The sequence below is a fragment of the Acomys minous genome, assembly GCF_964271855.1.
Source record: "Acomys minous genome assembly, chromosome: 11".
Lineage (NCBI taxonomy): Eukaryota > Metazoa > Chordata > Mammalia > Rodentia > Muridae > Acomys > Acomys minous.
The window spans coordinates 102,169,243-102,196,602 of NC_140492.1; the positions used below are offsets into that span (position 1 = coordinate 102,169,243).

A 27,360-nucleotide genomic window follows, 5' to 3' on the forward strand; every position below is an offset into this window, starting at 1 on the left:
GGAACAAAGGCACAGAGGCTCTTGCCTCCCACTTAGAGGAAGCTGGAAGCCTTAATGAACTGCTTGACAGAACACCCCTGAGTCTACAGTCCTGCTTCCCAGTCACGCCTGCATCCTGGTGTCACCTCAGTCCTATGCATGCCGGTTCGCAGGACCTGTCTCTGGGTGGGGAGGGGTGGGTCCCCCAAGGAAGATAGCCTGGACAAGGGGGGGGAGAGAGGGTAGCATTTCCCAAGTAGTCCTTGATTAAGCAACAGGGGCCAGGGCCTGATGATCAATGCCTCAAGTTTCTCCTTGACTCCTGACTTATTCTGGTGATCCCGGGAGGCCAGGGAGCTCCCGTTTCCACTGAAAGTCCCACTTGAGAAGCCATGCCATGTGTCCTCTGCCATGGCCTGTCCACTCTGTGTGGGGCTCCTTGCCACTCTAGTGACGGCTCTGGGAAGGAGGGTGGGTCCCTTTAACATCATACTCTTGCAGTGAGTTCTGCAACACCTGGTCCCTGCTGATACATGACTTACTAAAACTGGTCCCAAGCCCTCCATGAGTCAGGGGTTCAGTGACACACAAGGACAGGGAAAAATAGGAAATGACTGTGCTAAAAACATTTCAAAAAGTAACCTCTTTCACTGGCTGGGGACATGGCTCAGTAGTGCAACGCTTGTCTCCCACGCATGGGGCCCTGGGTTTGATCCTAGCACCCCTGCCCACAACTAAGAAAAGGGAACAAATATCAGGTCCCACAGCCATATTACCTCCCATGTCTTACCTGCCTAGCATGCATGTGGAAGAAACCAGGCTACTATGGTTGTCCTTCAGAGCACCTTTCCTTTTAAAAATATTGGAGTCAATGTTGGAAAAAGAGGGGAGCCACCCTGTAATCCCAAAATCCCTAAGTTACGGAAAGTTAATAATTCTGCCACTTGTAGATTGTTTTAAACTACTTGTGTCACTAAGCTTGTGTCCAATTACTTCCACACTCTTCTGAAATAAACCCTGCTCCACTGTGATGGCTCTGATGCAGCATTAGGAGAGAAGGCAGCAGCGATCTCCAACAGGCCTCCCACTGCCCCAGGCTTCCTTGGGTGGCCCAAGTTTCTAAATGGGGACTGTGCTGTGGTCATAAGGAACTGGGCCGGACGCATCCACTGCCACTCACAGGTACCCCCGATGCTCCGTCCTATCAACCAGTAAAGAGCATGTGCGAGTTGATTCCTGGGACTTGCAGGCACCCCTAAGCGGCTCCTCTTGGCTGTGGCTATATCCTGTGTGCATCCCCCATCATACCAGATCCTACTCACTGCCCTCCAGCAAAGCTCGAGGTCCTGCTGGGCCCGTCCTTTGCTTAGCTCAGACGGCCACCTCTTCCCCATTCATTTCTCCTTGTCTAACTCCTTAACCATTTGAGAAGTAGCTCGCAGCCATGGAACTTTCCCCCTCTGTTCTCCTGCTCTTCTGAAGAGGATCTGGTCTTTATCTAATCCACTTCAACACCATGACTCCTTTCCACAGTCTAGAGGACTTAAGAGCAGGCCTCTTATCTCTCACGTCACAGCACACAGACCCGTCAAGGGCCCTTTTCGGATTCATTTTCGTACTTCCACGAGGCCTCCAAACACTCAGTAAGTAACACCTCCTTAAAGACCCCCTTGAGCTCTGCTGTCTGCAGAGGAGAAGCATGCACCCACAGAACTCCTTGGGGAGGGGGGGTGTCCTCTTTGGGGGCAAAGTCTGATGGGAGAGTCCTGCCCTCAGCCCTGCCCAGAGAACCAGTTCTCAGACTCAAGACCACAGCCTCCTAGGAAAGCCCAAGGCAGCTACAGTGGGGCCTGGAGTTCCAGGCAACAGCAACACCCAGGCAGAAACATAGAAAAGGATTTTTTTTTTAAATCTAGTTAGGTCACCTTCAGGTACATACACCTGGAAGACCCAGGGCCACGGTGAGATGTGGGCATGGTGACAAGGACAAAAATGCCAAGTCAAACAGACACTGTCACATTACAACTGAAGGTAGCTGGCACCTTGGGAAGGGAACAGGGGGAGCTGGAGTTGAGATAGAAGCGGCTCAGAATGCTGGGGGCAGATCCCATGCTAGTGGACCAGGTGGGAGACATGGGCAGGCAGGCCCTCTCTTCCCGGCTTCTCTGGAAGAACACTGAGAAAGGCAGAGGACAAAGCCAACTGCTCTTTGGTGCCTACACAGGACGGAGAGGCCTGACTCAGCTCACTCTCCCATTGGGGGAATGGATTCCCTTATTTGGGGTTCCTAGCTGATGGAGCCCCCAATTGCTCAGGCAGTTACGGATGATAAGCTCATGAGGGCAGAGGCTGTGTGGTCCTGTCTTATACACATGACCTTGTACAGCCATGGGTGTGGTTGAATCGCCCGTCAGAGGGAAAAGGGTTCAGAGTCTTTATCTTGGACCATCACAAGCAGTCTGTCTTGCATACGATGCCATCGGCCTTAGCATTCCTGGGCTTACACAGAAGGGAACGGGGAGGGTATATAAAGTGGACGGCCATTTTAACAGCAAAATGCAGCCCCACGCATCCGTCATCTGTTGCAATGACTGGCTAGCTGGGGAGGCTTAAGTGAGGGATCCTCACAGATGCAGCTGAGGTCCACAGCTCTGCTGACCACAGCAGTTTCTGAAGCAGCCCATCAGCAGGTCTGACCACCTTAACAAGAGCGCCGAGCCAGAGACAAAGGGGCACTCCAGCTACTTCTGGGACACAAGAACATCAAGCCATCTGGGCATGGTGGTGTACACCTTTAATCCCAGCACTTGGGAGGCAGAGGCAGGTGAATCACTGTGAGTTCAAGGCAAGCCTGGCCTACAAAGCGAGTTGAGGACAGCCAAGGCTACACAGAGAGACTCTGTCTCAAACAAAACAAAACAAAACAAAACAAAACAAAGAACATCAAGCCAGAGACAAAGAGACACTCCAGTAAGTTCTAGGCCATTTTCTTACGCACGTGCACATGTGTACACACACACTCTCTCTCTCTCTCTCTCTCTCTCTCTCTCTCTCTCTCTCTCTCACACACACACACACACACACACACACGTATGCTTGCATGCATGTGCAACCAAAACCAAAACCAAAAGGCTGTAGCTGTGTGTCAGTCTCCTTTCCAGAAACTAGGTCAGTCACTTAGCCTCTCTTTGCTCTTGAAGAAAAAAAAAAAACCTTACGAAAATATGGAATTCATCTGTATGCAATCCCTAGTGGTGAGTGGACTCATTTCCTCCCTCTGTATGGCTGCTTACTCCCACTCACTCTCGCTTCTCGGGGACGATGAGTGAAAACACTCCCCGGCAGGAATTCCAACAGTCTCCAGGAGAAAGCATGACAGGCTGCTTGTCCTAGGATAACACACGCTCTCCTCCTTACCAACCTCCTGGTTGTGACTGTGCCTGGGGGGGGGGGGGAGAGGGAGGGCGGGCGGGCGGGCACTCATTCATGTGGGCACATCCATATCCGTGCAATGCATGTGTGTGCACACACCATCCATGAGTTTGCATCCCTGTGCATGCGTGAATTCCCGTCTGTGAATCTCACTTAAGCCCTTAGGCAGTTAGTTCTTGCTTAGCAACTCTTCCCAGTGACTCCTTAACAAGCACCAAACCGTACAAAGAGGCAGCACCAGAGGTCCCAGCTCAGCAGATGCCATCGGCCACTACAGAAACAGAAGGGGTGCTCCTGCACATGGGTTTCTCTGTAAGAATTCATTCTGTGGCTGGAGAGATGGCTCAGAGGTTATGAGCACTGGCTGTTCTTCCAGAGGCCCTGAGCTCAATTCCCAGCAGCCACATGGTGACTCATCACCATCTATAATGTGATATGATGCCATCTTCTGGCCTGCAGGTGTCTATGCAGGCAGAACAGTGTATACATAATAAATAAATAAGTCTTAAAGAAAAAAAAAAGAATCCATTTTGTCAACCTCTCAATGAAAATGTCACATGCAGGAAGTGAGACAGGCATTTCGGAAGGAACAAGGACACTTTCAAGTCACCAAGGCTCCCATTCATGACATTTCCGACTGGCAAATAAAGGACCTTGTGGCTTAAGGAGCGATTTATTTCTCAGCCACTTCCCGAGGGCCCACATCAGTTCACATTTCCCCGGGGCCTTCTCACTCCCTGAGAGAAATGCTTGCACACTTACGCCTTGTTGGAAATGGTGGCCTGGTGTGTGTGCTGGCTGATCACTCAAGCCACCTGGGCATCCTGTCAAACAGACTCTCAATCAACCCCAACTTTTCCAAACACACCTATTAAAAACGACCCTGACACTTGTTGAATTCACTTCTTGAGAGACCTACTTCGCTTCAGTAGAGACAACTGACCCATAAAATGCCACAGCAGAGCGGAAGGGCATGAAGTCCATCAAGAGCGGACTCCTAAAACCTAACACATGGGTTTTGTTAATCTACCTCAACCACAATATCACCTGGTACTGAGGCATCAAAAGTCCTAACTTCCGTCAGGAAAAGCTCCGGAGTGGCTGAGGGCCACTGATGTCACCTCACAGACACACACAGGCCATTAGCACACACTGCAAGGCTACGCCACTGCCTCTCATGCTCATGGCTTATCTAGTGGTGAAGACCACATGCATGCGGCATGAGCTCTCTCGGCTATGCACAGGCCATCTTTGCCTGTATGGGATATGGCTTGAAGGACACTGTTTCAGACTTGATACCCTTAGGGGCTCATAAGAGAAAGAGGAGCTCACACGCGTGTGTGTTTGTGTGTGGCATATGGAATGTAGAGGTTAGTACAGCAATCCACATGGATGAGCTACATCTCTGTAGTACGATGTAGTCCTTTTGGGTACATGTCCAAGAGTGGTAAAGATGGATCTTTAGGCTTCTGAAGAAACTCTACATTGATTCCAGCAATGCCTGTGTGCTCCCTGGGTGTTCCTGGAGTGCTTCCTGAGTACTGTCATTTATTAATCTCGGCCATTTTGACAAAGGTAAGATGAACTCTCAAAGCAGTTTAAATTTGCATTTCCCTGATGGCGAAGAAGGTTGAACAAAAATGTTTCTCAGGCTTTTTTGTTTGTTTTGGTTTTGGTTTTTGGTTTTGGAGACAGGGTTTCTCTGTGTAGCCTTGGCTGTCCTGGACTCACTTTATAGACCAGGCTGGCCTCCAATGCACAGAGATCCGCTTGCCTCTACCTCTCTGAGTGCTGGGATTACAGGCGTGTGCCTCTACACCTGGCTCTTGGGTTGTTTTCTTGATGTTCAGGGGTTTTTTTTTTAATTCTTTATATATTCTACATCAGTGGTCTTCAACTTCCCTAATGCTGAGACCCTTTAATACAGTTCCTCACACAGTGTGACTCACGACCATAACATTATTTTGTTGCTACTTCATAACTGTACTGTTACAAATCATAGTGTAAACATCTGATATGCTATCACCAAAAGGGTTGAGACGCACAGGCTGGGAACCGCCGCTGCAGCCAGTGACCCTCGGTCCGATATATACTTGGTGACGATTTCTTCTTATTTTGTGTTGCTTTGCATGAATGATGGTGTCCTTTGCTGTACGAAGCTTTCCAGGTTCATGAAGTCCTTTTAATTAATTGTTGATCTGAATGCCGGTGCTACCAGTGTCCTGTTCTTAAAGTCTTCTCCTACGCTACTGAGGTCAAGCGTATCATCCGGATCACTCGACCCCCCTCAGAGGAGCCTCTTGCAGCAGATGGTATTTAACAGAGTTCCACAGCCTGACAGTGTGAGAGACCCTGGAGCACTCGGAGTCTTCAGACTCTCTCCTCAAGGCTCAGATCTACGCAGAGGAGGAGCTGGAAATACTGTAAGGACCAACTGTGGAGAGTAACTCCAAGCCAGGCATAGTGGCACACGCCTTTAATCCCAGCACTCAGGAGGCAGAAGCAGGCGGATCGCTGTGAGTTGGAGGCCAGCCTGGTCTACAAAGTGAGTCCAGGACAGCCAAGATAACACAGAGAAACCCTGTCTTGGAAAAAAGAAAAAAAGAAAAAGAAAGAAAGAAAAGTAACTCCAAGGAAACAGTGTCTTCCAAACACAACAAGTCAGGAAGCTGCTGGTAACTGGTGTCTGGTGGGAAGGGAACTCAGTCTTCTCCACGGAGGAACATGTGTCCATCAACCCCACTCCAAGGTAGGCCTCGTAGAGCAGTTGGCTACCACAAAGGCGATGCTTCTAACACACCCCTCCCCACAAGGCTCAGGGACCGTGGAGGAAGAAGGAGTGGGAAAATTTTAAGAGCCTAAGGTTGGGGAGGCCTGCAGTGGGTGAAACAGTGCCTTCTGGACGACACGACAGGACCGCTGCACTCGTGAAGTCAGAGCAGCGGTGGCTGCCTGCACAAGGCCTGAGCAAGGCTGCCCGTCAACACTGCATGATGGAGCGGGTAGCACTCAAGAGGCCTTGCCCACACCCTAGATGAGGAGAAACTGACAGCTATTGGCTTCTGGGATAAGGTAAGGAGAGTCAGTTTTCTTTACGGGTGTGGCCCTTAGGTTAACATGTTCCAGTGGGTGGCCCCACACACATGGGGATAGAGCCAGTACAAATCAGACTTATCGAGTTATTTAAAAAAAAAAAAAAAAAAAAAAAGAGGACACGGACTTGGGAGTGGACAGGGAAGAAGGGCATGGGTCAAAGAGGATTTGGAGAGAGAGTTAAGAGGGTGAATATGACCAAACCACACTGTACAGACACGAGATGATCAAAGAATTAATGGAAATGTTCTTCTTAGCATGAAAACTAACAGTTGCAATACAGGAGACTGTTTAAGGGAATAAAATCACGCCAAACAAACTCACCCTCACCCCCATCACTCTATGGCCTGTATGACCTCGGGCACATGACTCAACCTCGGAGTCTCTGCGCCTCCGTTTTCTTGCCTGTAACAGCACCGTTGTTTCCTTGGATACCCAAAGCATCCTAGGCACGGTGCCCAGAAGACAGAAAGTGCTCAGTAAATGGCACTGTCTATCACAAGATTATCACAAACCTCAACACCGGTGTCTGCTGGTGCCTGTGTAAGGCAGGACAAGAAGGGTCACCTACCCTTATGACCAGAGCAGCCGTTTCTCTTGGCACTGAAAGGTGGCAGTCTGCATGTCCTGTTTACACTGGCTGCAAGTTTCCTGGTGACAGAGCGGTGACACAGGAACGTGTATTTGTTTAGTTCTTTGCATTTGCAGCTCCCAAATGTCTGTGGATTGATCTATGTGGGTCTCAGAAATGTAATCGTTAGCTGCCGGACGGAAGAGGTCTCTCTCTCTCTCTGTTTGTTTTTACTAGAAGTCAGGCCTCTGAACCTGTGGTTTGCTAACTTCCCTTCTAAGCACGGAAGACTATTCATCAAACAGAATCTGACGAGCAAGCCCAGTTCTGTACGTGGAAGGGATGAAAGCAGAGCTGCTCCAATTCAAAAGCAGGGGGCTGCAAAGAGCCTTCTTTCCATGTACCCCCTAAATGTCTTTTTTTAAAAAACCAAATCCCAAACATTAGATTTCACCAATAAAGACTCAGGAGCCCATGCTGGGGTGAGAGCTTGTTAGCTCAGAGAGGCAAAGAAAGCACCCAGTTCACTTCTCTGCTCAGCTCACGTCCCAGAAGGAAAAAGCCCTTCTCCTTCTCCATGAAGTCTTTAAAACCCTTCAACACAATGTCCCTCCTTTCTACTTCCTGTGTGTCTCTCTATCTGTCCTCTGGACTTCCTCTCACTCTCTATGGTTTTTTTTTTTCCTATGTTGACTCCCTGTCACTTGATTGCTTGCCCTGCCTCTTGACCTATGTTGACTTTATTTAATCCTGTTTACAGAAAGCTCTTGGATTAAAGGTGTGTGCTAAGGCCGAGCTGCACCACAACTAAAACCAGGTTCTTCCAGTACACAATCTTGGGGTTCAGTGTGGTCAAGTATCCTGCAACAACTAAACATGCCTCTAGGACCTGGAATATTCTAAAGAACATGCTCAAAAAACCCCACTGACTTAAATCTATAATCTAGCTTGAATCCCATGGCCTATAAACTCCACCCAGCCTGCACTGGGAAGAGTCCTTGCTTTGTCAGTGACACAAAGCTAGAGTCCCCCCCAAACCACACCATTGTATTCCCTAACATCCCTGATATGGCTGTGTTTGGGGCACATACACCAACAACCCTTCTTTTCTTCCATTGACTACAAACTGAGCCATGTCAACCCCCACACCAAGCACCCTAGAATCAGTGTTTAACGGCCATGCCATTAAAGTCCTACACACAGCGTATGACTTACGACGTCATGACTACTGGCTTCTCAAGGAGCCATATTCCAATGACAGTTCCTTGTCACCACTAGGTAATGGCATATAGACCAGGGTCGACCCAATCTTTCAAAAGAAATCCAAGCAATATTTAATAAAGATGCATTTCTTGGTGGGACAACCATTCCTTATGATGTGAAGTAGCCACGTGTGTGAACTGTAACAGGGACAGAAAACTAGACAGCAGTTCAGCATAGGGGGCAGAAAGCTGAAGCAGCTGGGGAAAGTCATTATTACTCCAGAAAACACAAGGCCAGGAAGCAGGCCCCTCCTCCTCGGCCTAATTGCAGCCCAGCGGAAGCATGACAGGGGTTTAAGTGTGGGAATCTAAGAGGCAGAAGGCAGACTTGTTCAGGGTGGTCTGAAGGAGACCAGCCAGGAGTGGTGGGGCTGGAGCCAAACTGACAAAGAATCCCAACCAATCGTGAGGAAAAATATTTCCTTCTCTGAAAAAAGGCTGCTCTACCTCCCCAGGGACAGCTGGAAGACTCCCAGCCAGAGTCGTTTGGAGAACAGATTTTACAAAGCGCAACAGGAGGGATCCCAGGGGTGGGGGGTGGGGGTGGGGGGTTGGCCTGGCCATGACAGAAGACGAAGATTCAAGACCAAGTGGGTCTTTTCCAGTTCCAACTCCCATGATTCCCGGATCTTTCTTGCTCACCCCAGACAAGCTTGGTCTGAGTCCAACCGCCACCGGGGTCCTCTAGACTGACCGCGTTAGGGCCTGGATATAACCGTGTGGACCTCCTCTGGCTGAGGAGACTCAGCCATAGCCTGACTTGCATGTTAGCCAGGGCCACCTGGCCTCAGGCACCAAGAAAACCAGCAGAGGTCATGTCCCAGGACCTGGTGCTGCTGGCCCAGACTGTCATTAGCCAGGCCTGGCTACCCATCATGCCCCCTGCTTATCTCTCCGTTTCATCAGGCGCCTACTGAAAGCAGCCCTCCGGGAGGCATCTGCTAATCAGCTTAGCTCCTTTGGAGACATAAATGATGAAGCCTGCCTTTGAAGGGAACGCTGGGAAAGTCTCACATCCTACAGCTGGACAGCGGACGGCGTGGGTTTCAATGGGTCGGATGTCCGATGAAAACTGCTTATCAAGCTGTGTGAATGAGCTATCAAGGACACGAGTCACCCTGTCAGGTAGCTGCCCCTGGGAAGTCCCCTCTCGCCTTTCCCAATCAGAAGGAGCTCAACTTTGCTGGGTCACTCATTCTGGGTATAAGCATCTTTTTTTCCCCCACTGTTCATTACATGCCAAACATATTATGTTTTTGTTAACTATTCACTAAACTTGGGTTTCTGGAAAACCCCTGTCTAGAAATTTACTATAATGTCAGAGAAGTCTAGAAAAGTATCAGATTAGATTTTTGAAACTTATTTTTCCCCCTGTCTGACTTTAGAATTCTTGGCAGGTGCTATCACTTATGTCAGGGTATCTATTAACTGTTTTTGTGTAACAAGGTACCTCCAGCATGCAGACAGCAGTGATTTACCATCTCTCTGCACTGGCTACTGCTCTTCTCTAGACTTGCGTCGGCCTTACCATCAGGAAGGCCGACTGTGCTAGAATGCCCAAGGAAGCCTCGATCCTATACCTGTTAGCTGGTCCTCCCCATCCCAAGGCTAGCCCAGCTCCTTGGTTAGACTGAGGTCTCAGCTGCCATTCAAGATGGTAGGAGCAGAGGTTGCCAAGGCCCAGACTCATGTGACAGGCACACAGAGATGGGAAGAGCCAAAAAAGAACCTGTGACCATTTACAAATGAAAGCCTTGTCAGTCTTCCCCTACTGTGCCCCAATGACATGAGTTGTGGGATGTAGCCACTGTCTGTCCCTCTGAGAGCAAAGGGATCTCAGGACAAAACTGAGTCCCGTATCTGATCTTGGAAGATCCATGCACACATGCTGAAATAAAAATCCTGTCCGCTTCGTTCAGCCATTAACAGACACATTTACAGAAACAGGGGAGTCACTATCCTGGAACACTTTTTTGGAGAGCCTGGTCAGGAAGTCTAGCCTTTTAGAGCTGTCTATGTTAGCTGATGTGGTCTTGCTCTCTTATGAGCACATGTGTCTCAGGTACCTTCCACCTCAGGGAGGAGGCCCCAGAACCTGGCAAGTCCTCAACTGAAATCCTCGACACAGATCGCCACACCACAGCTCTCTCGGGTACTCAAAAATGAAGAAAAATGTTCCCAGATTTGTATTCACAAAGATTCAAGGCCTTTTTTTTTTTTTTTAAGGTTATAGTATGTCTGAATACCAAAAGAAGGATTAATTCTTGGGCTGGAGAGATGGCTCAGAGGTTAAGAACACTGTCTGCTCTTCCAGAGGTCCCGAGTTCAATTCCCAATAACCCACATGGTGGCTCACAGCCATCTATGCCCTTTTCTGACATGTAGGTGTACATGCAGATACAGTGCTCATATGCAAAATAAATATGTTTTAAAAGTATTGATTCTTATAGGATGAGTAGCAAAATTCACTGTTTAAATTTCCTAAGTTTAAAACTCCAATGACAACCATACAACCCACAGCTGAGCAGGAGCCCAGTGACATTTTCCAAAGGGGCTAATCAGCCATTAGAGGACCACTGTATTTCTCACCAGGCTCTTGGCTTGCCAGCCTGTATCTCCCATACACTTTGCCCCCAACTGAAAAAAAAAAAACTTCTTGTCCATCCTCAGAAGCAGGTTTCTCGATTGGTCCCCTTCACCAGCCACCATGCTGTTGGAAGAATGATTACTGTTCGGGGCATGAGACCATGGTAGACGACGCTAAACCAAATCATGATTTGGGTTGTTATCACCAAGAACACATAAGACCTGAACAGCGAAGGGCAGTCACCTCAAATTCAAGGGCCATGTCCCTGTGCACGGAGGAGGCTGTCTGTACACAGCCAAAGCGCACACTGACTTACTGGGTGCCAAATCCAAGGGTGAGGAAGTCCCCAGTTTACTCTGGCACTCAATCTTACACTGGCAAGAGTGACTGGGGACGGCACAGAGGAGGTCCTCCCCTCATCTGGCTGTCGGGGCAACTGATCAGAAGAACGAACTATTCTCCCATCCACAGTGACGCACGCAAAGACGCAGCCGTCAGTGGTCACATTACTCAAGGCATTTTCAAGTTTATTTATTTACTTACTTATTTACTTATCTATTTTTGGTGAAGTATTTTTAAGTCTTTCTGTGTTATGAAGTCACCATGGAGGCATATCCTGAAAGCCTAACTGGAATTTCAAAAGCTGGAATAAAAGAGAATCTAAAGAGGAATGGGGAATTCCATGGGGGGAGCACTCCACAAACGATAAAAGAGGAAGTACGGAGTCCTAAGAGGAAAAGCCCTGTGAGTGTACCGTCGGGCTAGGAAATAAACAAAGTGGTGGCTTGTTCCACAGAATTCACTTGGGAGCCTCTGTGAGACTGGATGAACAGAAAATCTTCCGCGCAGTGTTTTGTTTGTTGTCATTCTTGGGCGGAGCCCAGGGGCCAGGGTATGCCAAGCAAGTCCTCTGCTGCTGGGCTATATCCCCAGACCTCTGGGTAATTCTTTAATCTAAGTAGCCAAGAGAGTTCTGTCTTCCCAAGTGTTGGGAGTGATGAGACTTGACATGCTATCCTCAGGGGTCCTGAAAAGGGATCTGGAGGCCCAACTCTTTGCTCACCCCATTCACTCTGCGCCAAAGCCCCATATCCTAGATAGCACACACTCAGTCTCTAACCCTAAGGCAGCTAGGTAGCCTGTCAGGTATGCGAAGGTGTGACGCTCAGGGAAATGGACTGAGCTGGTTAGCGGGATACGAGGGAGGCGACACTGGCAGCAGTGAATTTTGTTCCTTTCCTCTTTCTGTGTCTTATGGGATTCTAAGAGCATGCGTGCCACACAAGCGTGACCAAAAGCACCAATATCAAGAGTAAGTGAGAGGCAACTACAGCTGAGGAGGTAAGAAAAATCGGGAATTAATCCTCTGTGCTATTAACACTAAATACAGCTGAACATGGGGCTGGAGAGATGGCTCAGCCATTAAAAGGGCACAGTACACTGCTCTTGTGGAGGACTCCTGTTCAGTGCTCAGCACCCGTGCCTTACAGCAGCCTGGAATTCCAGTTTCAGGGGACCTAACAGTCTCTTCAGGTGCCTTCATGTACGTGGGACTTGGAAATTCATGCAAGCTAATATACATACACATGTTTTTTTCTTAAATGTAGATCTCTTAAATATAGCTGAATACTAACAAAACACCAAACTGCTGAGCCTTTCTGGAGGGACAACAATCAGATGGAAAATGTACACTGTGACAGTGTAAATTAATAAACAATATGACTGTGACAGTAATACTGACCACCCTCATGAATATGCCTTCAGGAAAGTACCCACTGCCATACAGATTGCTCACCAGGCACCAGGTACAAAATATGAGTGTCACTACCAAAGGCTCTGCCTTCACCATGTACCCACATTGTCACAACGGCAGGATGTTTGTCAGAGACGTGGGTATCAGGCAGCCCAAACAGTTCAGCCGTAGGCAATATGCCTATTTATGTGATCATCCGCACAGGACAGAGGGTGGAAGCGGGGGGTGCAGTGCTGGGGACAATCACAGAGGACACAACTGACTTCACCTGCCTCCCTACACCTCCCGTCAAAGTCCCTCCAAACCACCGCTTCCTGGACACACTCTGAACTTCCACCCACACTCACCTCTATTTGCCATCCTCTGGCAAAATCTTCAAGGCCCAAATTGTATCCCACAGGTCTGGGATGCCTTCCTCAGCTGGTTAACAGTTCGTCCTTCTGGCCTCCATCCCTTAGGTAATTGGTTTACCACAGTGACACCTCTGCTTACCTGCCCTGGTCCTTAAAGAGATCCTGATCTTTAAGGGATACTGACCCATTCTTTGGCTGCCCCAGCATTACACAACAAGCTACACCACCTAGATATCTATACCCTCTGTCTTACCCTTTTCCTCTACATGCCAGAAAGGAAATCAGCCAACAGGTTACTGGGAGACACTTTCTATGTTAAGATGGATCTGAAAGGCCTGTACTTTAGTGTAACAGCAGGGAGTAGAAAAATATGGCGCCGAGGATCCCTTTGAAGGTCCACCGGCCGCGCTGGACCCTACCTTCTCCGCTTCCCTAGGAATTTCCCCAAGTCATCAAGGCTGTTTTCAGATTTGGCTGGCCACACATTTCCGACAGATTTTTGTTTTCTTCCAGATCTGAGTGCTTTGGGGGAAATGTTGGAATTTCCTTGTGGGTCTCATTATGTCTCTGAAGGCTAGTTAGGGCTGAGGAAATGCCAGCCCCCGATCAGCCTTGTCAGACCAGCGGTTATATGTGTTAGCCTCGGACTGTGCCTCCATGTGCTACCAGGGTACAGTCTGTCATTTCGGAGCATCCTTTGGACACCTCGCAGAGAGTCTCCTTGAAGCATCCTTCACCACTTCAGGACGAGTGACTTTGCATTAAGGAACTCAAGCCACTTGATACAGCGAAGCAGGCAGCCTGCAGGACGCTTCCTTGAGGCATAGAAAATAGTCTCATTCGTGAAAACTGCCATGCTGTGGCCCCATGGAGGGACCTTTCTGTGTCACCGTTACAAAGATCCTGACAGCCTTGGGAAGAGAACTGAGATGTCTTGAATCTCTACGAATTAACTTGTTATGTGTGTTCTAAAGCAGATTGGATTTCAGGGGCTGTTTCCAACTTCATGGTATTCAATTTCCCCTTATTCTTTCCAGCACCACATTTCCAATAAGCCCTTTAAAGAAAATACAAAAACCCTGGGGGAAGGATATTTTGCTATCTTAATAAAGTCTTCCAATTCTTAGGAGACAAGTCGCCGTATTTTCATTCTCAAAACTATTAATTTTATTCCCTCAAAGAATCTTAGGAAAATATTTGTATTTCTTGCTTGAGATCCCTGGGAGGTAAACTGAAAAAAAAAAAAAAAAACCTCTAGCTAATAATGGATAATTCCAATATGACCAAAACAATACATACTGGAATATGGAAATAATTAAGACTCAAAGAAAAAAATGTTAAGGCCTCAAGGCAAAAGCCTCCTAAGCAGAGAGTGCTGTGAGGGGCTCTTACCTCACTAATGTGCACCAGATATAACTCAAGAGTGTTTTCTGTTTCAAACTAAGCAAGTTGCTTTTTAAAATGTTTCTATAAATGGTAAATTAGTAGTTAAAATTTTTACTTCATATAAAGATTTTGCAAATAGGGCCCAGGGCAGGGTGACTCAGTCTATGAAGTACTTTCCCCTTAGCGTGAAGACCTGAGTCCAATCTGGTTTCCGGTGCTCACAGAACAACAAGTTCTTCTCTGGTCTCTTTATCCTGTCCACACTGGCGTTCTCCCCAGTACAGGGCAGTTTTGTGTGAAATTAGCAATTACCGAGCAGACGATACAAATGAAGCTGTACATTCTAGGAAAACGTGATGAGGTTATGAGTGTCACAGTTACCACTGTCACAAATGACAACTGCGTGTGGTTGAAAGGACACGAGCCACTTCCAAAAGAGAAGTTACAAGTTGCTATTCAGTCGATGAAAAACAAACAACGCATTCAACTTCATTAAGAAAACAAGGTGGAGGTCAGAATCCACTAAGCCAGGAGAAGAAACAAAAGACTTATTAATGGCGGCCACGGCCACCATCTCTATTCTTCCCCACCCTTCCGCCTGTCACCCAATGGGAGTTTGCCAATTACAGTTTACGGGACAGACTGAGCTGCTGCCTATTTTGAACATAATTTTACTGAAAACGCATACATGCCAAAATTAAGATAAGATAGCACACTCCCCTTATATCCAACGTCTTCTTTATAAAACAGACCACCCCCCCTTTTTTTTTTTTTTGGTTTTTCAAGACAGGGGTTCTCTGGGTAACCTTAGCTGTCCTGAAACTCACTCTGTGGACCAGGCTGGCCTCAAACTCAGAAATCAGAGATCCGCCTGCCTCTGCCTCCCGAGCGTGGGGATTATAGGCGTGTGCCACCACCACCTGGCAACAAATCTTCCTTCATACTACCAACTAAGGCCTACATTTCCTGGAAACATTTTTATAACTGAACAATGCTGTTTTAAAAAGGATATTCAAGCTGGGCGTGGTGGCACACAACTTTAATACCAGCCCTCAGGAGGCCTATTTCTGCTTTACTGCATGAACATGGCTTATCTGGAGAATTGGGGATGGACACACACACACACACACACACACACACACACACACACACACACACACAGACACTTCCTGCCAGTTGTAGTCCAACCACAAAGGAAATACCATCAAGGTTGCTGCTTGCCTTTAGGAGGTACCTCAGTGTTCTGTGGCTCCAAAGGAGGCTGAAGTGTGACCCTTGGGCAGGCTAAATCTGTCTTTTACCTTGAGATGTAGAAATTGTATAAATACACAAACACACGACACTGAAAATCACAGGAGCTAGAGAACAGTGGATCTGTGCGGGGGTTCACAGTGAGAGTTTTCTCGGCAAAGCCCCCTCACCCCAATGCTTACTAACGTCCAGCCAGAGCCTTCAAAATACCTGATGCTGGTTGTGAATGCCCCCAAACTGGTGACTGTGACTGAATAATGAGGAGCCTATGGAACCATGTAACGGCTACACTACAATCTTCCTAATCTACAGGCGCTCCATTACTAGTAAGGGAAAAATGGACTGGACTTCACTCTCTAGAGTCACTGACACAGTCTGGGCACAGACACTATCTCTGTGTTCCACAAGCAACAAGAGGACCATCTCGCTCAAGAGGAATCACACTGGGTTCCTAACATGGGGAGCTGAGACAACCTGAGCTGGGGTTCATGTTAAAACTACAAGTGTCGGATACCTGACCCGACATGGCTACGTCCAGAACAACCTGCACCAAAATCAGGTAAAGCTAACAGCGCATCCATGATTGCACCAAGATTGCCACTCGACCTGAGGAGCTTTTCCTAGAGGGTCTGACATCTTTGCTTGTGGCATATGGTGAGTGGCTGGCCTGTGGCTTGTTGGGCAAATCTGGACAGACAGTACCACTGAACGACCTGAGTGGTTAACCCGGCAGGGAGCCCTAGAGAGGGAAAGAGTATAAAAATATTTCCGAGGTGATGGAACTGGCTCAAATGGAGATGTGGGTGAGATCAATACTTAATTCAGATGAAGTCAGTTTCACTTAGGAAATCATGACAAGTTCTCAGAGCAGAGAGGAGATCTGTGGGGTGGGGGTGGGGGGGGGTGGGGGAGGTGGGGGGGGTGGGGGGGTGGGGGAGGTGGGGGGGTGGTGGGGGAGGTGGGGGGGTGGGGGGGGTGGGGGAGGTGGGGGGGTGGTGGGGGAGGTGGGGGGGTGGGGGGCTGGGAGGGGTCTAGGAACTTCAGAGGCTTGCGCTTGCCCTCTGTAGTGGTGAGCAGGGATCTCTTTAAAGAAAAAGGAATTAAGTGTATATAGATACACCACCCTACACTGTATCTTTACAGTGCAAGGCCACAAAAATAAGAATAAGAATCACTACCTCTCCATCCAGTTGATAGTCCCCAGTCACCAAGCACCTTGACACTGAGCACATCCTAAAAGGTTTAAACCTTCCTCTTTTAAAAGTTACAGTTTATTAGGCTGGGCGTGGTGGTGCCAGGCCTTTAATCCCAACACTCGGGAGGCAGAGGCAGGCGGATCTCTGAGTTTGAGGCCAGCCTGGTCTACAAAGTGAGTCCAGGACATCTAAAGCTACACAGAGAAAAACCCTGTCTTGAAAAACCAAAAAAAAGAAAAGAAAAAGTTAGAGTTTCTTGAGAAAAGCTACTTTTCATAGACCTAAGGGGAGAGTCCCCAGGAGGCTTTTGTAGCCAGAGGTCCTTATCAAAGAAAAACCAAGTTGTTACCTCAAAGTTTAAAAAGTGGTGGGGGGTGGGGAGTGGGGAGAGGGCTTTGCAGTTGAAAGCACTGGCTGCTGCTCTTCCAGAGCACACAGGTCTGCTTCTCAGCACCCACACAGTAGCTCAAAATGTCGTAATTCCAGTTCTGGGGCCCACTTCTAGCCTCCTTGGGTACCAAGCACACACATGGTTCACAGACCTACATGCAGTCAAAAACAAAACAAACACCCAAACATATGAAATAATTAAAAGAAATAAAAGAGAAATGAGAACTCTAAAACGTCTCTGTGCTTCATGATTTTGATATTCTTCTTCATACCGTGAATATGGTTATTATTATCGTGGGAAGGATGTGTTTGGGTCAGCTCACACTTGGTAAAGGAAGGAAGCTGTCTGTCACAGTCTCACTTACCGAAGAAACACTCCTCTACCCTCTTTAACTATTTCCAGATCAATTATGCAAATGACCTCTACACTGTGCAACTGCAAGTTTAGAACATCAGTAGTGTAACTGCTAAAGTACACGAGGAAAAAGCACCTTTCCAGCTAAGGAAATATTTGTCATGCAACTTACAGCTGAGAAGCCAGGTCCCCTTACCCAAGCTGCTAAAGGCGAAGAAAGGTTTCTCAGTAAGTGAATTCTCTGTGCTAACTTTTCAAATGACGGGAAATGATTAGTTAGAAATGCAATGCTAGGCCAGGTGTGGCTTTAATCCCAGCACTCGGGAGGCAGAGGCAGGCGGATCTCGGTGAGTTCCAGGCCAGCCTGGTCTACAGAATAAGTTGCAGGACAGCCATGGCTACACAGAGAAACCCTGTCTTGAAAAAAAAATGCAGTGTCTCTGTGGCACAGGCCCATTTTCAAGGGCTCAGCCACCTTCTGTCTATGAAAAAGGTGTGGCTACCACTCACCCCCACTTACTTGGACCAGCACCAGGCTGAGCACTTTTACCCAGCTGGAAGAAAACCCAGAAAGACCACCTCTCACTGTGCCGTCTCCAGAGATAGTGGCCCCTGTGTGATTTCCCCTCTGCCTATTCAGATAATCTTCCTTGGATCAAACAAGCCTAACCTGGTACCACAGGCAGCCCAGGAAGCCAGATTCAAACTCAAGGGACTTGAAGCCATGGGCACGTCTCAGTAATGCTGACTCCTTCTTCCTGTGACATAGTTAAGAGCACAGCTCTAAAGACCGACTAGGTGTTAGTTCCCTATACCCCGCTAGGCACGCATATACCTCCTAACTGCCTTCCTAGCAGCTGGAGACACAGGGAGAGCCAGACAAGATGTCAAGAGCTCAGCCAAGGTTACACACCTAATTATAATCAGGGAGCCAAGCCCAGAAATTTTTTTTTAAAGGGCTGCCAATGTAAGTCCTCTGATGTTAACCACATACTTGAACTTGCCCTCTTTAAAGACTTCCCCACAATTCCCATAGGATAAGAGAGCAGAGCAGAGCTGGGGCACCTGGCCTCTCTACCAAGGAGGTGTGGAAGGTGAGATGTTTGCCCAAAGAGTCTCAGTGAGGGGCCGGAGAGAATGGCTTCTCAGCCTCCACGTCCACAGTACCTGGCGTCAGGGAGCAGCCAGGTAGGGACGCCTGGACACTGAGAAACAGGCCTCCCTCTCCGCCCATCAACCTCCCAAAGCAGTGAGAAGAGAGAAGTCCTTCTCAAGGTCAGAGGTGGAATACAGGGGGTTCTGAAACCTGCCTTTGGCACAGAGCCACATGGCCCCTCTACTGGGACCCCAGCCCACATGTGTCCAGTTCGGGGGATGTATGCTGAGCACAGCTGAAGCGCAGCGTCTCCCCAAACTGCAATTGTTTCTTTCTGCTCAAGAGAAGCCTGCTACCATGTACAGACTGTAATAGGACACAGGGCCACACTTCAACTCAGACGTCCTAAGTTCCGAATGGCTCTTCTCGTCTGACCTGATTCAGTTTGCGCCATCGGTCTCAGATGAATTCACAACTAAAACTACCATGATGGACACAGAGGGGGGCTGGTTTTATGGGGGGAACTCAAGGACAAACATGACTTGGCTCCTCAAGGCACTTCAAAATGGAACTGGCTTTTCCCCAGAACAGGAATAAACAGGCCGGCAGCGATCCAGGGTGACATCCCACAATGGGGGTAAGTAAGCCACCAGCAGAACACATGGAAAATGTGGGGCACTTAGCCAGGGTTGTCACAGGACTCCTTGCGTAGTGGGCAGCACGGGTCTGGCTTTCATTCCTGGGAACTCAAGCAGACGGCCCCTCTGAAGAGGGTGAAAATACGCTGGTTCCTCACAGCAGAAGGCCCCCTCCTGTTGAGCATATTCCCCTACCCCAGCCCTCCACCCCCCTAGAATGATGATATGAGCAAACATAGACTTCACTGCCAACCCCAGCCCCGCCCTGCCCCGCCCCATCACTGGCTGACAGGCACCTGACATTCTGGATCTAAGAGGCATGGCCGACTGATGTCACTAGTCAAATCCTAAGAAAGGGCTATGAACATCTGGTTCAAAAAATTGTGTGCATGGGTGTTATATATATGTGTGTGTGTGTCATATATATATATGTATATACACCCACTTAAGCACATATACACACACATACATACATACATATTTTTGAGACAGAATCTCAAGTAGCCTAGGCTAGCCTCTCATTGTAGCCAAGGATGACCTTGAACTTCTCATCTTCCCTGCTTCCACCTCTTAGGATTACAAGTATATATACTACCACATCTGGTTTAATAATTTTTCACTAATGGAAAAATCAGTTTATCCCCTCTCCACTAAATAAAAATGAAACAGATGTGTAAAGACTAGCAGTGTGATAAGGTGCAAACATTTACCCTACCTGGACACACCACCTATCTCGAGGCCGTCCTTGCTTTCCCATGAGAAGTCTGGTGCTCAAATCACTTCATTACTCCTAAGTGTTTGCCATTCTCATTAAAAGGAGTCCGGGTCTCCCAGTGGCACTGTTACTAGAACCTAGTAACACCTGAGAAAGTCAGTAGTACAAGATGGAACCTGGGAAATACTTCCTTTCTCAAAACCTGTAGACCAAAGTAATGGCTTTTCTACACAGGGGATGAGACTTGTAGCAATGCCCTGTATTAACCCTCTGCATGAGGCAGGCCCTACTCCACAGTCATCAGTCGGACTGGCATCTACACCGGGCCCTGGCTCCTTTGATCGAAGCTCACTGCCAAGGTTATAGCACTAATAGGACCCAAAGAGAACATAGGTAAACAGGCCTCTCTCTTCTGAGAAACACAACTGAATCAGTTTTTAGAGACAATTGGTCAACTGCCCGCTGCCTTGACTTTTCTGAACGCATGCTGCAGAGGGCTATGCAACACCTCTACTGCTAACACTTTCCAAAGGTAACCTCGGTAAATTAAAACCTACTCAACCATTAATCACCTGTGACTGAATCATTTCCAGCTTTCTTTCTGGCAATCCCTCTATATGAAGTGATCATCAAGCAATGAATCTCAGTTATTTAAATTGGCCATGTCTACTTCCCTTTTTCTAAGAGAAATGACACAGGAGTTGAAATGGTCTACAGAGAGGCTAAAAAGGAAAAAAGACTATTCCTACGATGCAGATCTCTGAAACCTGTTCCTGAGCGGCTGCAGAACAAAGCAGATGAGAACTGAATAAAAAGAAATCTGAGTATTAAATGCATTTATTCAATGTCAGGATGAGTTCTTCATGGTAATAACTGATGCTACCCAAGTGGTGCATCCAGCCTAGAAAACTAGCGCTCAGCACTAATGTGGTGGCTTGAATGAGAATTGATCCCCAAAGGCTCGTATCTTTGAAAGCTTGGTCCCTAGTTGATGAAACTGTTTGGGAAGGATTAGGGGTTTGATCTTGTTGGAGAAAGTATGTCACTGGGGGGTCGCTTTTGAGGTTTCAAAAGCTCACACCCGGCCCAGTTGTCTCTCTCTGCCTCCTACTTGCAAATAAGGGATGTGAGCTCTCAGTTGCTGCCAATGTCATGTCTGCTGCACCATCATGGACTCTAACCCTCTGAAACAGTAAGCTAATTGCATTCTTTCTTTTATAAGTCACCTCGGCGGCGGTGGTGTTTTATCATAGCAAGAGGAAAGTAACTAAGATACCAGGCAAAGTCGGAAAATGTAAAAAGCTAGCCCTTTCTCAAAAAGGCCTCTGACAACAGCATCAAGCCAGGCACCATGGCCCCCACTTGTCATCCTAGTACACCTAGGGCTTAGCAGCCAGATTGCTGCGAGTTCCCAGACTACACGGGCTATATAATTAAACCCTGTCTTTTTGAAAGGATTTCTTTGTGTAGCCTCGGCTGTCTTAGACTCACTTTGTAAACCAGGCTAGTCTCAAACTCAAAGAGATCTGCCTGCCTCTGCCTCCCAGAGTTCTGGGATTATAAGGCAGGCACGCACCACCACTGTCTTGAAAAACAAAACGAAACAAAGGGAAGCAAATGATGAAGACCTTTGATTTACCTACTTATCTCTGCAGCACTGCTGAGAAGTCTGGATGAACAACTTCAGAAAAGTACCACCTAGAGAGACAAACAGGACAAATTGAATAAAACATTAGACACTTGTCTAAAGTACCAAGAAAACCCACCATGGGATTTTATATCTCATTGCAATGTGATGCTTCTTAAAACACTGATCTCCACATCAGCAGTGCAACCTGAATTAATAGCACAGCTGCTTCATCCTGGAAACTGTAAAAACCATTAACCCAAGGTCCAACTGACATGTGGCGAGGGGGCTAGTGGAGAAGGAGTGTGCAGTCCACCGTGCACTGATGCACATGCCTTCCTTTCTCCTCATAAAGGGGCCAACCTCAAAATGCATATGCAAATAAAACCAATTTATATGGGATTACAAGGCAGTCCTGGAACTCATTTTGTAGACCAGGCTGGCCTCAAACTCAGACATTCGCCTGCCTCTACCACCTAAGTGCAGGGATTAAAGGCTTGTGCCACCACGGCCTCCTCCTTCTGGTCATTGCAGTATTTTTTTTAAGTAACCTGTAGAGAACGGTATGCCTAGAAATACATTCAGAAAACATAGACCACCAAATATCTGCTCAGCACTGCTTTGAAACATTAAATATAAATGGAACAATTTTTAAAATAAAAGTATCATACATCCTGTACTTGGAAAATGTATTATACCTCTTATGCTGTTACCATATTATTACAACTTTCCCAGGCAATGATGCCCATTAACAAATGAGGAATCTGTTGTTAAAGAATAGAACCTTCCTGATCACACAAACCCAGGGTTAAGAATTATGCCCTGGCAATAGCAGTTTTATTCTTGAAGGTTTCCTTTCTAACTCTGCAAAGAAAATACAGATTTTCATTCCTAGATAGAAATGTGGCAGTCCTTAATGGAAAATTCTGAAAAAGCAAATGTAACACTAATCTTTTCTCTTTGCATATCTAAAAGTTATTTCTTCACTGAAAACAAAAAGGTTATGAAGGACTATAATATTGTATAAAAGTAAATATTTAGAAATCAAAGAGTTCAATTAGTATTTAATATATAACCACTAGTGAAGAAAATATACTAACTTTCATGTAAGACTGATTAAACAAAATATTCAACAGTCTCAGTTGTACCACTAAACAGGGAGACAGTAAGTCCACATGTCCATAGTCTATAACTAAACTTTTAAATGGGATTGACAATGAAAATCAGTAATAGTGAGATATAAACACCCACGCTTATATTCTTATATAAATGAATACCAGCAGGATGCATGGTAATCCAAACTGTTCCTGAGACTGAAGAGCCAGCAATGGCTCAAAGGCATCTTTCTCTTAAAAAGAAAAAAAAAATCACTTTAGTTGGCCAGAACAATGATTCAATAGTTAAGGGCACAAGCCGCTCTTCTAGAGGATCAGGAATTGATTTCCAGCACCCATAAGGCAGCTCACAAATGCCTGTAGCTCCAGATCCAGTGGGCGCAGTGCCCTCCAAAGAGGCATCTACAGGTACGTACTGCACATACACCCATGTAAGCACAACACCCACGTGCATAAAAATACAAATCTTTTTAAAGGGAACAACTAATTTTAGCTAAGAAATGAATTTGAAAATGCTGTACAATAACCTGGGTTTCATACACTAAAACAATAAATACATAAAAGGATTTTACATCTATAAAGTCCTTAGCTATAATAGGCTTAACTTTTTTTTTCTTTACTCAATGGCTCTTTGTAAGCTAATTGCAAGCCACATTCTAAGCATTCCCCGGCACTTTATTAGGGGAAGTCATGGTAAGTCATCACCAGCATGTTTATCAGGATAGGCTTTCTGTGAAACAAACCACTGGGGTTCTCATGAATGGGCCTTTGATAAATAGAAGCCTTCACCAGCATTTTATACTCCTTAAGATCTAAATGAGGCACAAAAGTACTACAATCTTAGTGCCACTGAAAGTTAAATACATTTTTAAAATTTCCTCTTTCTATACGTGCTACCAGCCAAGCGCTGGACACAGTTTTCAGACTACAACAGTGCTAGAGAAGGTGGGACACTGCTCCCCACTCACAGCTTCCCGAACCCACAAGGCTGGTAAGACACATTCCTAGAGAAGTCCATTTAACCCAAAAGCTTTGAAGGCAAACTGGCAATTAGGAGCAAGTCTTCAGTGTCATGACTAAACTTCCTTTTATATATATATATATATATATATATATATATATATTTTTTTTTTTAAACAATCAAGAGGCTCAGAAATATCAGTCAAGCCAAGTAAATCTCTAGGTTTACTTGGTAAATAAGATGCTGGTATTATTTAAAGTGTTAGTGTAAGTGTGTGTGTGTGTGTGTGAGAGAGAGAGAGAGAAAGAGTGTGAGTGTATGCCGTGTGTGACTATTTAATGGCCACATTTGTAAGTGTATCTCCCTCATTTTAAACATATTTTAAGTTTTGTGTGTTCATGTATACTTCTGTGTGCAGTTTCTGTGCGCTGAATGCAGTGCCTCTTGAGGCCAGAAGAGAATATCAGATGTCCTGGAGTTGGAATTAAGGAGGCTATGAGCCTGCTGTGGGTGTGGGACCTAAAATCAGTTCCTCTGCAGGAATGCACATTCTCTTACCTGACAAGCCATTGCTTCATCTCCTTTTAAGGTGCAATTTTTGCTGGAGAGATGGCTCAGTGGTTAAGAGCACTGTCTGCTCTTCCAGAGGTCCTGAGTTCAATTCTTAGCAACCACACTGGTGACTCACAACCACCTATACTGGGATCTCATGCCCTCTTCTAGCCTGCAGGCATACCTGCAGATACAACACTTAGACATGTAAAACAAAAAAGACCACACCTAGTAGTGCCATTCCTAGTAGGCCCCTATGGGCCTGGGGGGGGGGCGGTATTTTTAACTGGGCACTTGGGAGGCAGAGGCAGGTGGATCTCTGAGTTCGAGGCCAGCCTGGTCCATAAAGCGAATTCAAGGACAGCCAGGGCCATACACAGAGAAACCATGTCTTGAAAAACCAAACATACACACAGACACACACACACACACACACACACACACACACACACACACACACACGAGACACTAAAAACACAGTGTCGTGTTGCCTTCAAAAATCCACAAAAGATAGTGATTACTTAGACATTACATGGCAGGCTCTGTTCTATGCCCTACATAGGAATTAAGTCATTTACTCTTCACAAAAGCCCTGAGAGAGGCACTGGTACAACATCCCTCCTCTTCAAGACGAGGAACGCAATGGCGATGCTTACAGAACCTTCCAAAAGCTACACACGACTCCAAAGCAGCAGGGTTAAGAGTCAGGTCCAAACCAACTTTCTCATTTAATCCTAAAAACTCTCACAGGCAAGAGGAGAAAAGTTCAGCTTCGCTTTAGAGTGGAGGAAAAATGCAGTTCTGGGTAGTGCAGTCCGGTCCTCCAAGGCACAGTGCTGATCCGCAACAAGATTAAGGGCAGACAGCAGGCCACTGGACTCTCTGTGGCCAGTGCTGCCGCTCCAGCAGCTGGCCTTTGGTATAGATTCTGTGAATCAAAATGCCTCCCCCGCATGTGGTGAGTGCTTGACACCTGGCTCCCTGGGAAGGCACTCTGAAACCCTCTCATAGCTTACAGCCACACCCAGGTATCGACGCCAGGCCATGTCACCACTTTTTTCATTATCCCACTTGCAACTATGTCTTTGAACTTAATGGATGTTAAAACACAAAGGCTCCTAACAAAACAAATCAAAACAACAACAACGAAACCACAAACATATAAGCTCCTATTAAAAAAAGCAAAAAAAAAAAAAAAATCTGTCTTCACTAGTTACGACTGCCTCACCTATATTGTATACATGTGATTGGTCTCGTTGACAATTTAAACTATTTACAGCCCAACAGATATAGGCAGTGTTTATTTCAGATGCATCATAGGTAACATGAAAACCATTGCGGTTATTTGTTTAGAGTTAAAAAAAAAAAGTTGGTACTTCCGTTCATCTTCATCTGGGTGGCATGGTGCCCTGCTTCTCTTCCAGGCATGGGGGGGGGGGGGAGAAGACAATAGCTGTGCTTTGTGACCCTGCACAGCAGTCACGTGACAGGCACCGGCACTCACTGGCCCTAGTCCATTGTGAGAAACAGGAAGCCGAGCTGTAAGACCCCCTTCTCCTCAGTTGCAGATTGCTAGGACTTGAAATGCTCCCAAATCTGAACGGCTTCATGTGACTCTGTAAAACTAGAACCACAAGAGGTTTTCAACCGCCCGGGGAAGTTACAAGGAGACATTTCAGCCAAATGAAAAAGGAACTCGGCAAGAAACAGAGCTGCCCACAGCGGTCCAGTTTGTCTCAGGGGCGGTTAAGACGCAGCTGTTCGTGATCACAGAAGCCACAGAGAAGGAGAGTCTGAGTAACTGTCCTTGAGCAGGGAGCCTTTTCCTGAAACCTGAGCTAGTTCCCTCCATCCACCCCTGGCAAGGGCAGGCGCTCCACAGCCGATCTTCAGAGCCCTGTCCGGTGCACTTTCTCATCTGAGCCAGGCTATGTGTAAAAGGGGACTGGACGGCATTTACCATTCCCGCTTTTCTGAATTGGAAGTTGAGAGGTTTAAACCGAGTCACAAAATTACCACACACAATAATCTATCTGTGCCTCAAAATAAAATATTCTCTTTACATTAAAATCTCTCAAATCTCTTTCTCAATCTCCCCCCACCCCCCGCCCCGGGGTGTGTGTGTGTGTGTGTGTGTGTGTGTGTGCGCCACAACACATATGTGGAAGTCTTGACACAGGCTCTCTTGTCCATTGGCTAGCCTGCAAACTTCCACTTCCCATGTCACTAAAGGAACATACAGATGTGCAGCGCCATGCCTGGCTTCCCATGGGCTCTAGGGGTGTGAAGTCTGGTTCTCTCACAGGCATGGCATCAGCTTTGCCCACTGACCCATGTCTCCAGCCCTCAATCCAGAACTCTCTGACTCCAAGCCTAGTCAATTTTCAGTGAGCTGTATTTGTCAACAGTCAGGATGCGATATTCTGAGCCACATACATATTCAAATGTACTTGGAAGGCTAAAAGCATGGAGGTGAACAGTAAAGGAGAGTGGCTAACAGCTCCTCCATCCTCACAGACAACCTGATCTGTTCTTCCTTAAAAAAGGCCCATGACATTCCCAGCGGGACCGCTCTTTAAGATTCTGTTTACACAAGTCAACTCAAGGGGTAATTATCCAAGTCTACTTTACTGGGCTTTGTTGGTAAAATAAATGCTTGGAGAAGTTTCTCCACGTTTTAAGGGCAGCTCAGCATAACAAACACAGAGAACAGTGCCCCAGTTCTGTGTCCAAAGCATAAACTGTGGCTCAAAGATCAGCCTGGTAGTTATTAAAGAAAAGAGAGGAGGTGGGGGAAGTCGCCTGAAGTCCGATTTCTGCCTAGTCTACAACAACCTCACACTTGTGTTTGACAAGGGGTGCTCAAAAAGAAAAGAAAAGAAAAGAAACTTGCAGGATTTTTCAAGGAAAGACCTGAAAGTGTCAAGTTTCAGGAACCTGTCTGTCTACCAAACACAGCCGCTGGCAGGCTGCCAAGGGCTGGCTGCGCTCACACCTGCGAAATGCTGGGGAGTTGAACCTCCACAGCGCTGCCCTGCCACTCAGCCG

General features: G+C 46.9%; 1 protein-coding gene across 3 annotated transcripts in view; it reads right to left on the minus strand.

The window, feature by feature from the left end:
• Positions 1–27,360, minus strand: part of LHFPL2 (LHFPL tetraspan subfamily member 2) — a 143,643-nt gene that overhangs the window by 54,058 nt on the left and 62,225 nt on the right. The window contains exon 2 of one of the 3 annotated variants that reach the window (XM_084800681.1): positions 21,701–21,755. The exons of 1 other annotated variant lie outside the window; for it this stretch is intronic. The gene's annotated coding sequence lies outside the window, so the exon portion shown is untranslated. Of the gene's footprint in view, positions 1–21,696; positions 21,756–27,360 lie in introns of all 3 variants that reach the window. One more of the 3 variants, XM_084800680.1, reaches the window with a different exon arrangement.